Here is an 11,947-nt window from a genome sequence, read left to right on the forward strand (position 1 = left end):
CATGGGACAGAGGACTTAGGATAAAGCAGAGGGAGAAAAATAGATGAGAATCCAGTGGAAGTGGAGTAGTAGTCTTGAAAGTGATGAAAGGTTTTGAGGTTGTAAACACAATAAATGCAGAAGGTGAGCTGAGGCAGTGTAAATATTTGTATCAGGAAAAAATTTTCAGTGAAGATAAGTCAGACTAGAAAAACAGTTGAGGTGAGGTCTGTGGAAGGCAAGAAGAAAGGCCAATCTTGGTAGTAAAAAAACAAATGAATGGTTAGAGATGTCCAGTCTCCTGTCCAGCACAATAAGGATGTTTGTAGTTGGCTCTCAAAGTGTGGTCTGGAGAAACAGATTTTACAGGGCCTGGGCATGCTGTAAAAAGTCAAATTTAATTGCTTTACCACATGGTATGTCTTGGCTGAGTCAACACATTACCCAGGTCTTAGGGAATTTGTGTGTCAGTGAGTAAAGCTGACTAGAAATCTGGGGACAGGCAAGGGGATAGCTAAAAGAGTATGTGTAAGATCAAACATTGAGAGCTGTGATGAATTTGGAGTGAGTGGCATCTTTTTGTTTGTTGACTGGTCAAAGTGAGCTTTCTATGATTCTACAGATAAGAGCTATATAAGAGGTCACAGTGCTGCAGTAAATGATGCCAATCATCTGGGCTTCCTGTCCTTGTCCAATCTACGATATATTATTTTTATCTGTGATGGAAGCTGTTCTGCCCACCTGATGCTATGTTAGTGAGTGTGATAGGACCCAGGTCATGATGGATAATTTTACCTACCTGGTCACATAACCTCCCCCATTCAGACTATCCATCTTTCCTGAGGCATAGAAACCAGTCTGAAAAGAGGCTTTATTTTTGTAAAAGGCACGTGCTTGACACAAATCCTAGATATCTGCACGTAATTGTCTAAATAGGTTTCACCAGAGGCTCCATAAATTACTTTTTATCCTTCTATCACTGATGAAACAAAAGTACAAAGACAGCAACTTGTTCTTCAGTCTAGAGGATATGACCAGCATGGCCCAGACTATGGGAGCCATAGTAGGCTCGTAGAGGTGTCAGATCCCTGAATGGTCACAGATGTGGTTGTCACCATAGCTTATGTTTTGCTGGAATTGCTACCACTAGAGCTGACTTTATCACTGGTGTTGCCTTCATTGCTAATATCATTATCTTAGATAAATGATGTGAGGGGACATTTATTTTCTTCTTTTGGAGCACATGAATCCTACTAAGGCATTTAGAAACCTTCATATTGTGTTTATCTTTAGTGGTCAAGCCTGTAGATTTTTTTTCAAAGTGTGCCCCTCAGGCTGGATGGGAAGTATGACTGAACACCCTTCTCTGTGTTAATAAACTCTAAATAAAAGGTCTGAACTTCTAAAATAAATTTGTTGATAAGTTAGACATTTTTTTAAAAGAATTGCATTTAATCAACAAATGCTCAAAATGTGAAATATTCTGTCATGGAACAAAACAACTCTAGTAAATAAGCCAATCCCTGTCACAGCAGCCATGGACAGGCCTACAATTAAAAGACCCTATTTTGGGCCCTCTGTGGTGGGGAACTGAGGCCAGAGATCAGTGTTTTGATTCTTTGCTGTTTTCCCATACTCCACATGCCTGTCCTTAGAGTGTTGGATGAGAACCTGGTAATAGGAAGTCCATTTCTTCTCTAGCTCTGTTTTTTCCTGCTTCTTGTGACATCTGGGTTACTTGGCTGAGATCGTTGAAGATCCAACCAAAGGTGGATTGCTGGTAAGCAGAGGTATTCATAGAGTGGGGCTGCTGAAGAATGGCTTCTGCATATAGTCAGGATGAGAATTGCAAACCCTGGCATGTTGAGGTTGTGAGGCAGTATAAGTTCAAGACAACTTCAGGGTGCCACAAAGAAGGGCTTCAGGGAACCTTAGGATGAGGCTAAATAGTGAGTGAAGGGCTGACATATGGAGATGGTGCTTTGAAGTAGGGGTGCTATTTCCCCAAGTTTGGATGGGCATGAAGGTTGAGACACAATGTTGGGAGAAAGGGGAATGTCTTGGAGACTCACATTAGTTCCCTTACAATGGGACAAAATGAAACATCAGATGTACAAGATGGTAAGAGACACAGGACAAGTGGGAGATGAAAATAAGCATTCTGTGGAGTGCTAGGAGTGTGGAGGACAATAAAATGTTGTAGGAGGGGACACCTTGAATACATGCAAAGAGAGTTTTGGGATTTTGTTTTGGAAGGTAGTTGGAGTTTGGGGTAGTCAGACTACAAAAAGGGTAGGAAAGTCAACTAAATAAGGTGGGGACCACAGGGCAGCCTTTGGGGCAAAAACCAAATTGGAAGGCAGAAGTGTTCAGTTTCTTCTTCTGGCCTGGTAGAGATGTGTGCAGGTAGCTTTCACAGAAAGCTCTGAGGACTACAGTGATTCTATGGCCTGGGAGGCTGTGAAAACCTGAATTTCACCCTTGAACCTCAAGACATTACTGAGCTGAGTCAACAAGCTAACCATGTCCCAGAAAGTTTGTGTGTCAAAGACAAAGTCTGACTAGAAGGCTGGGGACAACCAAGGATGTAGCTGATGGGGTGTACATGTGAGGGCTAAGATTGTGGACCAGGATAAACTTAAAGTGAATATATCTTTTCTCCTCCAGACACAGTGGACTGGCTGTGATTCTACACAGAAGAACTATGTGACAGGTCACAGTGCTGGAGTGGTCAAGCACAGCCACTTGTTGGTTACTCTGGAGTGTAAGTGCAGCATGTCCCAGACTATTAGAGCAATGAAAGTCTCATAAATGTAGCATATCCCTGAATGGTCACAGATGTGAATATCCCTACACCTTAAGCTTTGCTTAAACTTTTGATCACTAGAGCTGATGCTTGTCACTGATATCACTGTCATCACTAAGGTTGTTGTATCTATAGTATCAACATTAGCAAGAATACATCTTTATCTTTAAGAGAACATGTCTAAGAAATTTATGAAACTGGTTTTGGACATCTTTAGTGGGAAGGCATCTAGTTTTCACCATTAAGGATGACATTAATTGTAGGTATGTAGGTTTTTTGTGACAGTTTTGGGATAGAATTGATTTGGTGGTTGAACATATCCATTTCTAGTGCTGGGAAAGTCCAGCTTCATAGTCTTGCAGTCAGTGAAGTCACTTAGCACAGCTTGTAGAAGTTTTGCTTTCTGCCATCATAGAATTCTTAAAGATATTGAACAAAGAGCCCTGTATTTTCATTTGGTACTTCTTTTCTTCTGGTTCTGCTCCAAGGAGTGACCCTGGTTAGAAAAATATAGTTTGATCCCATCAGGGAATGCAATTTGCAATGTGACTTTCAGAGGGTGATATGAACACAAGGAAACCTAGAGGGACTGTGAAGGGATGTAGAAGAGTTTTTTGCTTTTCCAATCTATTTTTGTCCTTACAGGTGTCTCATGAGCTGGACCACACTTCTCCTACATCTGTAGCTCACAGAAGGATGGTTCTCCATCACTGATATACTGCAGAGACTGAATTTTTTTAAAAAAAAATCAGTTACTTTGCTGAAATATGAATATCATTAAACAGACAGAAAACTGTCTGTACTAAACATTTGTCTTTAGAAAAATATTAGAGACACAGAGTGGGAAGAATGTGTGTGTGATGTGCAAGTGTATGTGTCTTGCCATAAAAATAAAAATCAGCTGAGTCCTCATCTTCCAGGAGAGAAGACCTTGAATTACATAATGCCTAAATGTTGAAAAAAATATTAAGGAACCTCAAATAATGTTATTGAGAGATGAGTATGGTTCTATCTGGGGAGCTGTTTTTGTTTGGGACAACATCTTTAATGTTTCCCAACCAGGGAAGCCACAAACTTCTTGTGATCACATTGAACAACACGGAGACACAGGGTTCATCATAGTAAAGTCTAGAGTTGTCACAAATACAAGAAAGAACACCCAACAGGAGGGAGCTGGGGACTGGCTTTGCTCACAGAGTGGATATCCAATAGAATAATAATTTCATGTCCCAGTCACTGTGGGAGTAAAAATCTCATGGGAGTTTCAAGTGATCACATTAAAAATGCATCCCTATGGGTATGACACTGTGATTAAGATTCCTCTGAAAAACCACACTTTTTGGCCTTTTTATCAAAAGACATTAGATGGGCAATGATATGTTTTTGTGGGGTTTTTGGTTAATATCAGAAGCATAGAATTTAAAAATTATAGTCCTCAGTTTATGAAGCAGTATCATCACCAGTTCACAAATAGTCTGCTTTTTTAAAGAATAGCATTACTAGTTTACACAATGGAATACTACCCAGCAGAAAAAAGCATTGAACTCCTACCCTTCACAAAAGCATGGGTGGTACTGGTGAGCATTATGCTAAGTGAAATAAAGCAGGTGGTGAAAGACAAATACCATATGATTTCACCTATAAGTGGAACCTAATCAAGAAGACAAACAAGCGAGCAAAATAGAACCAGAGACATGGAAATAAAGAACAAACTGAGAGTAACCAGAGGTGAGTGGGGAAGAGGGTGATAGGTGAGAGAAGGGGAAGAGTCACCAAGGAAGAGGTACAAAGGACCCAAAGACAAAGACAATTGGGGGGAGGACTGAAGGTGGGTCATTAGGCTGAGTCAGGTGAGGAGAAGGACATGGGGAAAAAATGGGACAACTGTAATTGAACAATAGAGAAAGAACAGTAGTATTTATTTAACTTAATATTTTACTCATATATTTGGAAGCAGTTTGAAGTTGGAGCTTCCAGAATGATCTTCAAAATAGGGCCAAATATGTACCTCACTAAAAATCAACTGCTACTTCCTGGGAAATGGACACACTGCACTTGTCTCTGGCTAAAGTTCTTCTGCAGACTCTGTAGCAACAGCCTAGGACCCACCATCTCCAAGGCCCTGAGTGCTGGGAGAGGCACATCACACATCTCATAAAACCACTTACACCTTACACTGAACTTGTTTTTAGACATCTCTCACTGTTTTTAGAACTCTCACACTGAATTTGTTTTTAGACATTTTGGGAATCGTGCTCAGCATCTCAGGTTTCTTTGTTTTCCAATGAGTTTGATAGCAAAAGAGTTAAGCCATTTTGGGGTATCTATTTTAGTCATATTAAGGCAACTCTAATGTAACATGTGAACAGCCAAGATCTTTATTTTCCCAAACTCTCAACCTGATCATCTCAGACTCTGCTTTTTTAGCCAAAGACAACTCCATCTTTTCTATGATCAGGTCTAAAATCTTGGTGTTGTTGATGATGCCACACTTGCTCTCCCAGTCATCTCTACCCATCAGCACACCTGTGGACATGGACAAATACTGTATAATGTTAATGTATGTAGAATCTAAAAAGCTAGGCAGATGAACAGAACAAAATAAAAACAGACTTACAGATTAAAAAAAAACAATTGTTAGATTCCAGAAATTTGTGAATAGAATGATGGTAAAAATGGGTGAAAGGGATTAAAAGAGACAAACAACCACTTATAAAAATAAATGTCTGTTGAATGTGCCAATCAGCATAGAGAATTTAGTCAATAATATTGTGATAACTTCAAGAGTGCCGGAGGCTAACTAGACCTGTCAAGGTGAATATCTTGTCATTTATATAAATGAGTAACTATGTTCTCCACCTGAAAATAATAGAATAGTGTAAGTCAATTATACCTCAAGTAGAAAAAAATTTAAAATACAACAAGATTCCATCTCATACCCACTAAAATAGCTGTTAGCAAGAACCATAATATAACAAGTGTGGGTGATACTGAGGGCAGGTCAGCATGCCTATGCACTGTTGATGGGAATGGAAAAATGATGAAGTATAATGATGGCTGCACAGTAATGCAAATGTATTTAGTACTACTGAGTTGTGCCTTAAAATATTTAAAATAGTAAATTTACACTATGTGTATTTTCCCATCACGAAATATTTTTTGAAATTATTTCGTGAAGATTTTGCTTTATGTAAAAAAAATTATCAACACAGGCAATTATGGACCACAAGATAGGATTTTCAAAACACAGCTCAGCACCAACTGAACACTAGCTCATGAGAACCCTTATAACCATAGAGAGAAGAAATTACTTCAGGACAAAGTAACTGGAAGGGAGTACAGAGGAGAGGCAAGAGGGTTGTGTGGGCTCCCAGAGGTGGCAATGAAGTTCTGGTGGGATATTTTAGTGACTAGGAAGTTCCCCCTGAGAAGTGTGGAGTCTAACCCCAAGCTTGGATCCCAGCCTAAAGCACCAGTGGTAGACAGAAACCTAGACCACATTCAGCTGTGAAAAACAGCAGAGTTTCTGTCTCTCAGGGATAAGTGGCTGGAGATGCAGGGAGCCACTTAAAGGACAACAAACAAAAGTTAATTTCCCTCCACTTGACCTGGGCTCTGGCAGAATGGACTAGCATCTATGAGGAGAGTCTGGGACTACTGCCTCTTCGAAGAACTGAAGGAATGGCTACCAGAAACCATATGCTGGGTCATTCTCCATATAGCAGAAGCCATCTATCTTTCTCAGGCAAAGCAGTTTTGTCCATGTGACATCAGCCAGAGATGAAGCAGTAGCCCTACCCACAGGAATTACTCTGCCCCACCCTTTGTTGTTTAAACCTGACTGCAATTACAGCTTGAATGGATTAACAAGCCAATCCCTTTATGGACTGACTAGTTCAAAATCTAAGGCAGAAAACATGTAGAAGCAGCCAAAATGGGAAGACAAAGAAACAGAGCCCAAATGAAAGAATAAGAAAATTCTCAAGAAGAATTGCATCAAATGTGGTCAAGGAGTTTATCAAAGACAGACTTTAGAATAATGATTATATGGATACTCATCAGCATGAAAACAAGACATAGATATGATAAAAGAAAAGGGTCAGGAATAAAGAATGCAGCCCTGGCTGGTACAGCTCAGTGGATTGAGTGGGGGCCTGCCAACCAAATGGTTGCTGGTTTGCAACCATTCCCTGTCAGGTCACATGCCTGGGTCCCCAGTAGGGGATGTGTAAGAGGCAACTAAATATTGATGTTTCTCTCCCTCTCTTCCCCTCTCTCTAAAAACAAATAAATAAACCCTTTAAAAAAGAAGATATAAAGAATGCAGTGTCTGAGACAAATAATAAACTGGAAGGAATAAAGAGTAGGTTACATGAAGCAGAGAATACAATCAGTGTGTTGCAAGACAAGATAGAAAAAGCACACATGCAGGTCATCAAAAAAAAAGAATTTTTAGAGGTGAGGAGAGCTTAACAAATATTTTGAACAGCACATAACATCACATCAACCTCATGGGAATACTAGAAGGAGAAGAGAGTGAGCAAGATACCAAGAACTGTTTGAAGTAATAATGACTGAAAATGTAATATAGTGAAAAAAAAATTCACACAAGTCAGGAAGCTCAGAGAGTTCCAAAAAAGTTGGACCCAAAGAGGCCTACACCAAGACACATCATAATTAAAATGACAAGGTTTAAAGACAAGGAGGGAACCCCAAAAGCCAATAGAGAAAAGTAGGGAGTTAACCAAAAGGGAGTACCAACTACACTGGCATCAGATTACTGAACAAAAACATTTCAGGCCAGAAAACAATGGCATGAAATAAATATTCAAGGTGATGAAAAACAAGGACCAACCACCAAGGATACTTTACCCAGTGAGGTCATCATTTAAAATTGAAGGAGAAGTAAACAGCTTCCCAGGCAAGACAAACTAGAGGATTTTATTAACAACCAACCAGTAGTACAACAAATATTAAAGGGCTTGCTTTAAGAGGGAGAAGAAAAAGAGAAAGAAAACAAAACCAGAAAAGAAAAACAGTCTAACAATGAAATGGCACTGCACTTGTATCTATCAATAATCTCCCTAAATGTAAATGGCTGAAATGTTCCAACCAAAAGACAACAGATAACTGAATGGATCAGAAAACAAGACCCATATATGTGCTGAGTCCAAGAGAACCATCTCAGATCAAAAGATACACACCAATTAAAAATAAAAGGTTGGACAAATATATTTAACAGAAATGGAAAAGAAAAAAAAGCTGGCATAACAGTATGTATAACCAACATGACAGCCTTTAAATCCAAGGTTTTAGTAAGAGACAAAGAAGAACACTACATAATGATAAAGGAAACAATAAAACAAGAAGATACAAACCTACTAAACTTTTATGAACTCAACTTAGGACCACCTAAATATGTAAAGCAAATCTTGGTGGACATAAAAGGAGATTTCAACAGAAATACTGTCATACTTGGGGATTTTGACACCCCACTGACCTCAATGAATACATCTTCCAGGCACAATATCAAGGAGGCAGTAGCCTTAAATGACACAGTAGATTAGATGGGTTTAATTCATGTCTTCAGAGCATTTCACTCCAAAACAGCACAAAATACATACTTTTCAAGTGTACATGGAATATTTTGACACACAAAAAAAGGTTCAATAAATTTAAGAAGACTTAAATCATATCAAGCATCTTCTCTGACCACAATGCTATGAAACTAGAAATCAATTGCAAGAACACTGAAAAACATCCAAACACATGGAAGCTAAATAGCATGTTATTAAACAATGAAATGATCAACAATGAAATCAAAGAAGAAATCAAAAGATACCTTGAAACAAATAAAAATGGGAACCAAAAATCTCAAACCAGGGGGACACTGGGAAAGCAATCCTAAGAGGGAAATTCATTACATTACAGGGCTATTGCCAAAAAAAAAAAAGGAAAGAAAAAGAAGAAGCTTGCATAAACAATCTAATTTGACACTTAAAGGTACTTGAGAAAGAAAAGCAAACAAAGGCCAAAGTGAGTAGAAGGAAGGAAGTAATAAAGACAGCAGAAATAACTGCAATAGAGTCTAAAACATCAATACAAAAGAACAATGAATGCAAGAGCTGGTTCTTGGAAAAGGTAAACATGACTGGCAAACCTTGATCTAAACTGCTCAAGATAAAGAGAAAAGTCCCAAATAAAATCAGAAGTGAAACAGTAGAAATGCCAAGTCATACATAAGAAATAAAAAGGATTGTAAGAAAATATTATAAAAAATCATATGCAAACAAACTGGACAACGTGGACAAAGTGGAAAAATTCCTAGATGCCTAAAATGCTCCACAAATAAATAGGGAAGAATCACAGAATCTGCATAGACACTTTACATCTAAGGAAATTGAAGCAGTAATAAAAAAAAAACTACCAAGAAACAGAAGCCCTGGACCAGATGGCTTCACAGGCAAGTTTTACCAAACATCCTTAGAAGAACTAACACTTCTCCTTCTCAAACTACTTCACAAAATTCTAAAGGACGGGAGGATACCAAACTCATTTTATGGATTATCATAATTCCAAAATCAGATAATGACACTACAAGGAAAGGAAATTTTAGGCCAATATATCTGATAAACATAGATGATAAATCCTCAACAAAATATTAGCAAACCAAATACAGTAATGCATGAAAAAGATCATACACCATCATCACATTGGATTTATTCCAGGAATGCCTAAGGTGGAACCACATATGCAAATCAATAAATAGAATTCTCCACATAGACAAAATGAAGGAAAAAAGCTACATGATCATATCAATAGAAGCAGAAAAAGCTTTAGATAAAATCCAGCATGGATGTATGACCAAAACTCTCAGCAAGGTCAGAATACAGGGAACATACCCCAACATAATAAAGGCCATATATGATAAACCCACTGCAGGCATCATGTTCAATGAGCCAAAATTACAAGTGTTCCTCTTAAGATTAGGAATAAGACAGGGATGTCTGTTTTCACCTCTTTTTCAACATAGTACTGGAAGTCCTAGCCAGTCAGACAAGAAGAAGAAATAAAAGGTGTCCACATTGGAAAGGAAGAGATAAGACTGTCTCTATTTGCAGATGGCATGACACTGTATGTGGAGAAACCCAAAGATTCCACTGAGGAACTAGTAAAACTGATAAATGAATTTAGCATATTAGCGAGATACAAAATTAATATCCAATAATCAGTTGCATTTTTATATGACAATAACAAAGTAGTGGAAAGGGAAATTAAGAAGACATTACCATTAACAATTGTTTCAAAAAGGAAAAAAAAAACTACTTAGGAATAAACCTAACCAAGAATGTAAAAGACATGCATGGAAAATTATAAGACACTGAAAAAAATAAAGAAGAAAGAAATTAGTGGAAACACATATCATGTTAATGGATAGGAAGACTTCACATAATTGAAATGGTGAAATTGGAGACAACTATGCTTGAATAGCAATAAAAAGTATACATATACAGGAAAACAACTTTTAATTACAAGGAGGAGTCAAGGCTAACTTTGTTGGTATGGAAGGATGTCTTGTTTCATGCCAGGCTGCTGAAATTGGCCATTCAATTCACAAATGCAGAAAGCCTCCAAAGTGTATAGCTAGTGTGTTATTTCACTGCTGTTTTTTTTTTTAATCTGGCAAAGTACATATTAACAAGAATAGAATGTTTCAATGTTATTTTTAGTATATCCTTAGCAGACAAGTTGATACATGTAGTTGAATTTAGAAAGTCACTGTACACTTGGCTACTATAAAAAAATATGGATTCTTATTTCCTATGGAATACTCTAGGTCACTAAGTATATTATGATCTATAATAAAACTCAATTTTAAAGTTTAAAAAATGTCTGTACTACTCAAAGCAATCTATAGATTCAATGCACTTCCTGTCACAACACTGATGGTGTTTTTCAAAGAACTAGAATGAATATTAAAAAAATAATTTGGAACCACAGAAGGCCCCACATGGTAACAACAATTCTGAGAAAGTGGAACAAAGTTGGAGGAATCACACTACCTAATATCACACTATACTACAAGGTCATAGGACTCCAAACAGCCTGGTAGAGGCATAAAAACAGACATAGAAACAAATGGAACAGAATAGAGAGACCAAATAAACCCACACCATTTATTCAATTAATATTCAAGAAAGGAAGCAAAGACATACAAGGGACTGAAGGTAGTTTATTCAATAAATGGTGTTGGGAAATTGGCAGATCCATTAAGAAAAATGCAACCAGACCACCTTCTTACACCACACACAAGAATAAATTCAAGATGGATCAAGGATTAAACATAAGACAAGCAAATATAAAAATCCTAGAGGAAAACTTAGGGAGCTAAATCTTGGATCTTGCTTTTAGAAATATGTTTTTGGATATATCTCCCTAGGCTAGAGAAACAAAAGAAAAAAATAAACAAATGGGACTACACCAAACTAAAACATTTTTGCACAGCAACAGAAATTGTCAAAATAAAAAGACTGGTAAAAAATGGGAGAACACATGTACCAATACACATGATAAGGGGTTAATATTGAAAATTTATACAGTACATACAGTACTCAACACCAAGAATGAAATAAACAACCCAATTAAAAAATGGGTAAAGGAACTGAATAGACTCTTCTCCAAAAAGGGACATACAGATGGCCAAAAGACATATGAAAATATGCTCAACATCAATAATCCTCAGAGAAACTCACATTAAAGCCACAATGACATGCCATCCCACACCTGGGAGAATGGCTATCATCAATAAATCAACAAGTGCTGCAGGCAAAGGGGAACTCTTCTGCATTGTTGCTGGGAATGCAGGCTAGTGCAGCCACAATGCAAAGCATTGTAAATATACCTCAAAAATTAAATATAGATCTCCCTTTTGGCCCATTATCCCACATTTGGGAATATATCTGAAGGAACCCAAAACACTAATTCAAAAGAACATAAACATCTCTATGTTTATTGCATGTGATTTACAAGATGAGGAAGCATCCCAGTGTCCATCAATAGGTGAATGGATAAAGCAACTATGGTACATTTACATAATGGAATGATACTTGGCCATGAAAGAGAAAAGAATTACCTTTTTTGGCCAAGAGTGAGGCATAGGTA

The sequence above is a fragment of the Phyllostomus discolor genome, chromosome 12, assembly GCF_004126475.2.
Source record: "Phyllostomus discolor isolate MPI-MPIP mPhyDis1 chromosome 12, mPhyDis1.pri.v3, whole genome shotgun sequence".
NCBI classification, from domain to species: Eukaryota; Metazoa; Chordata; class Mammalia; order Chiroptera; family Phyllostomidae; genus Phyllostomus; species Phyllostomus discolor.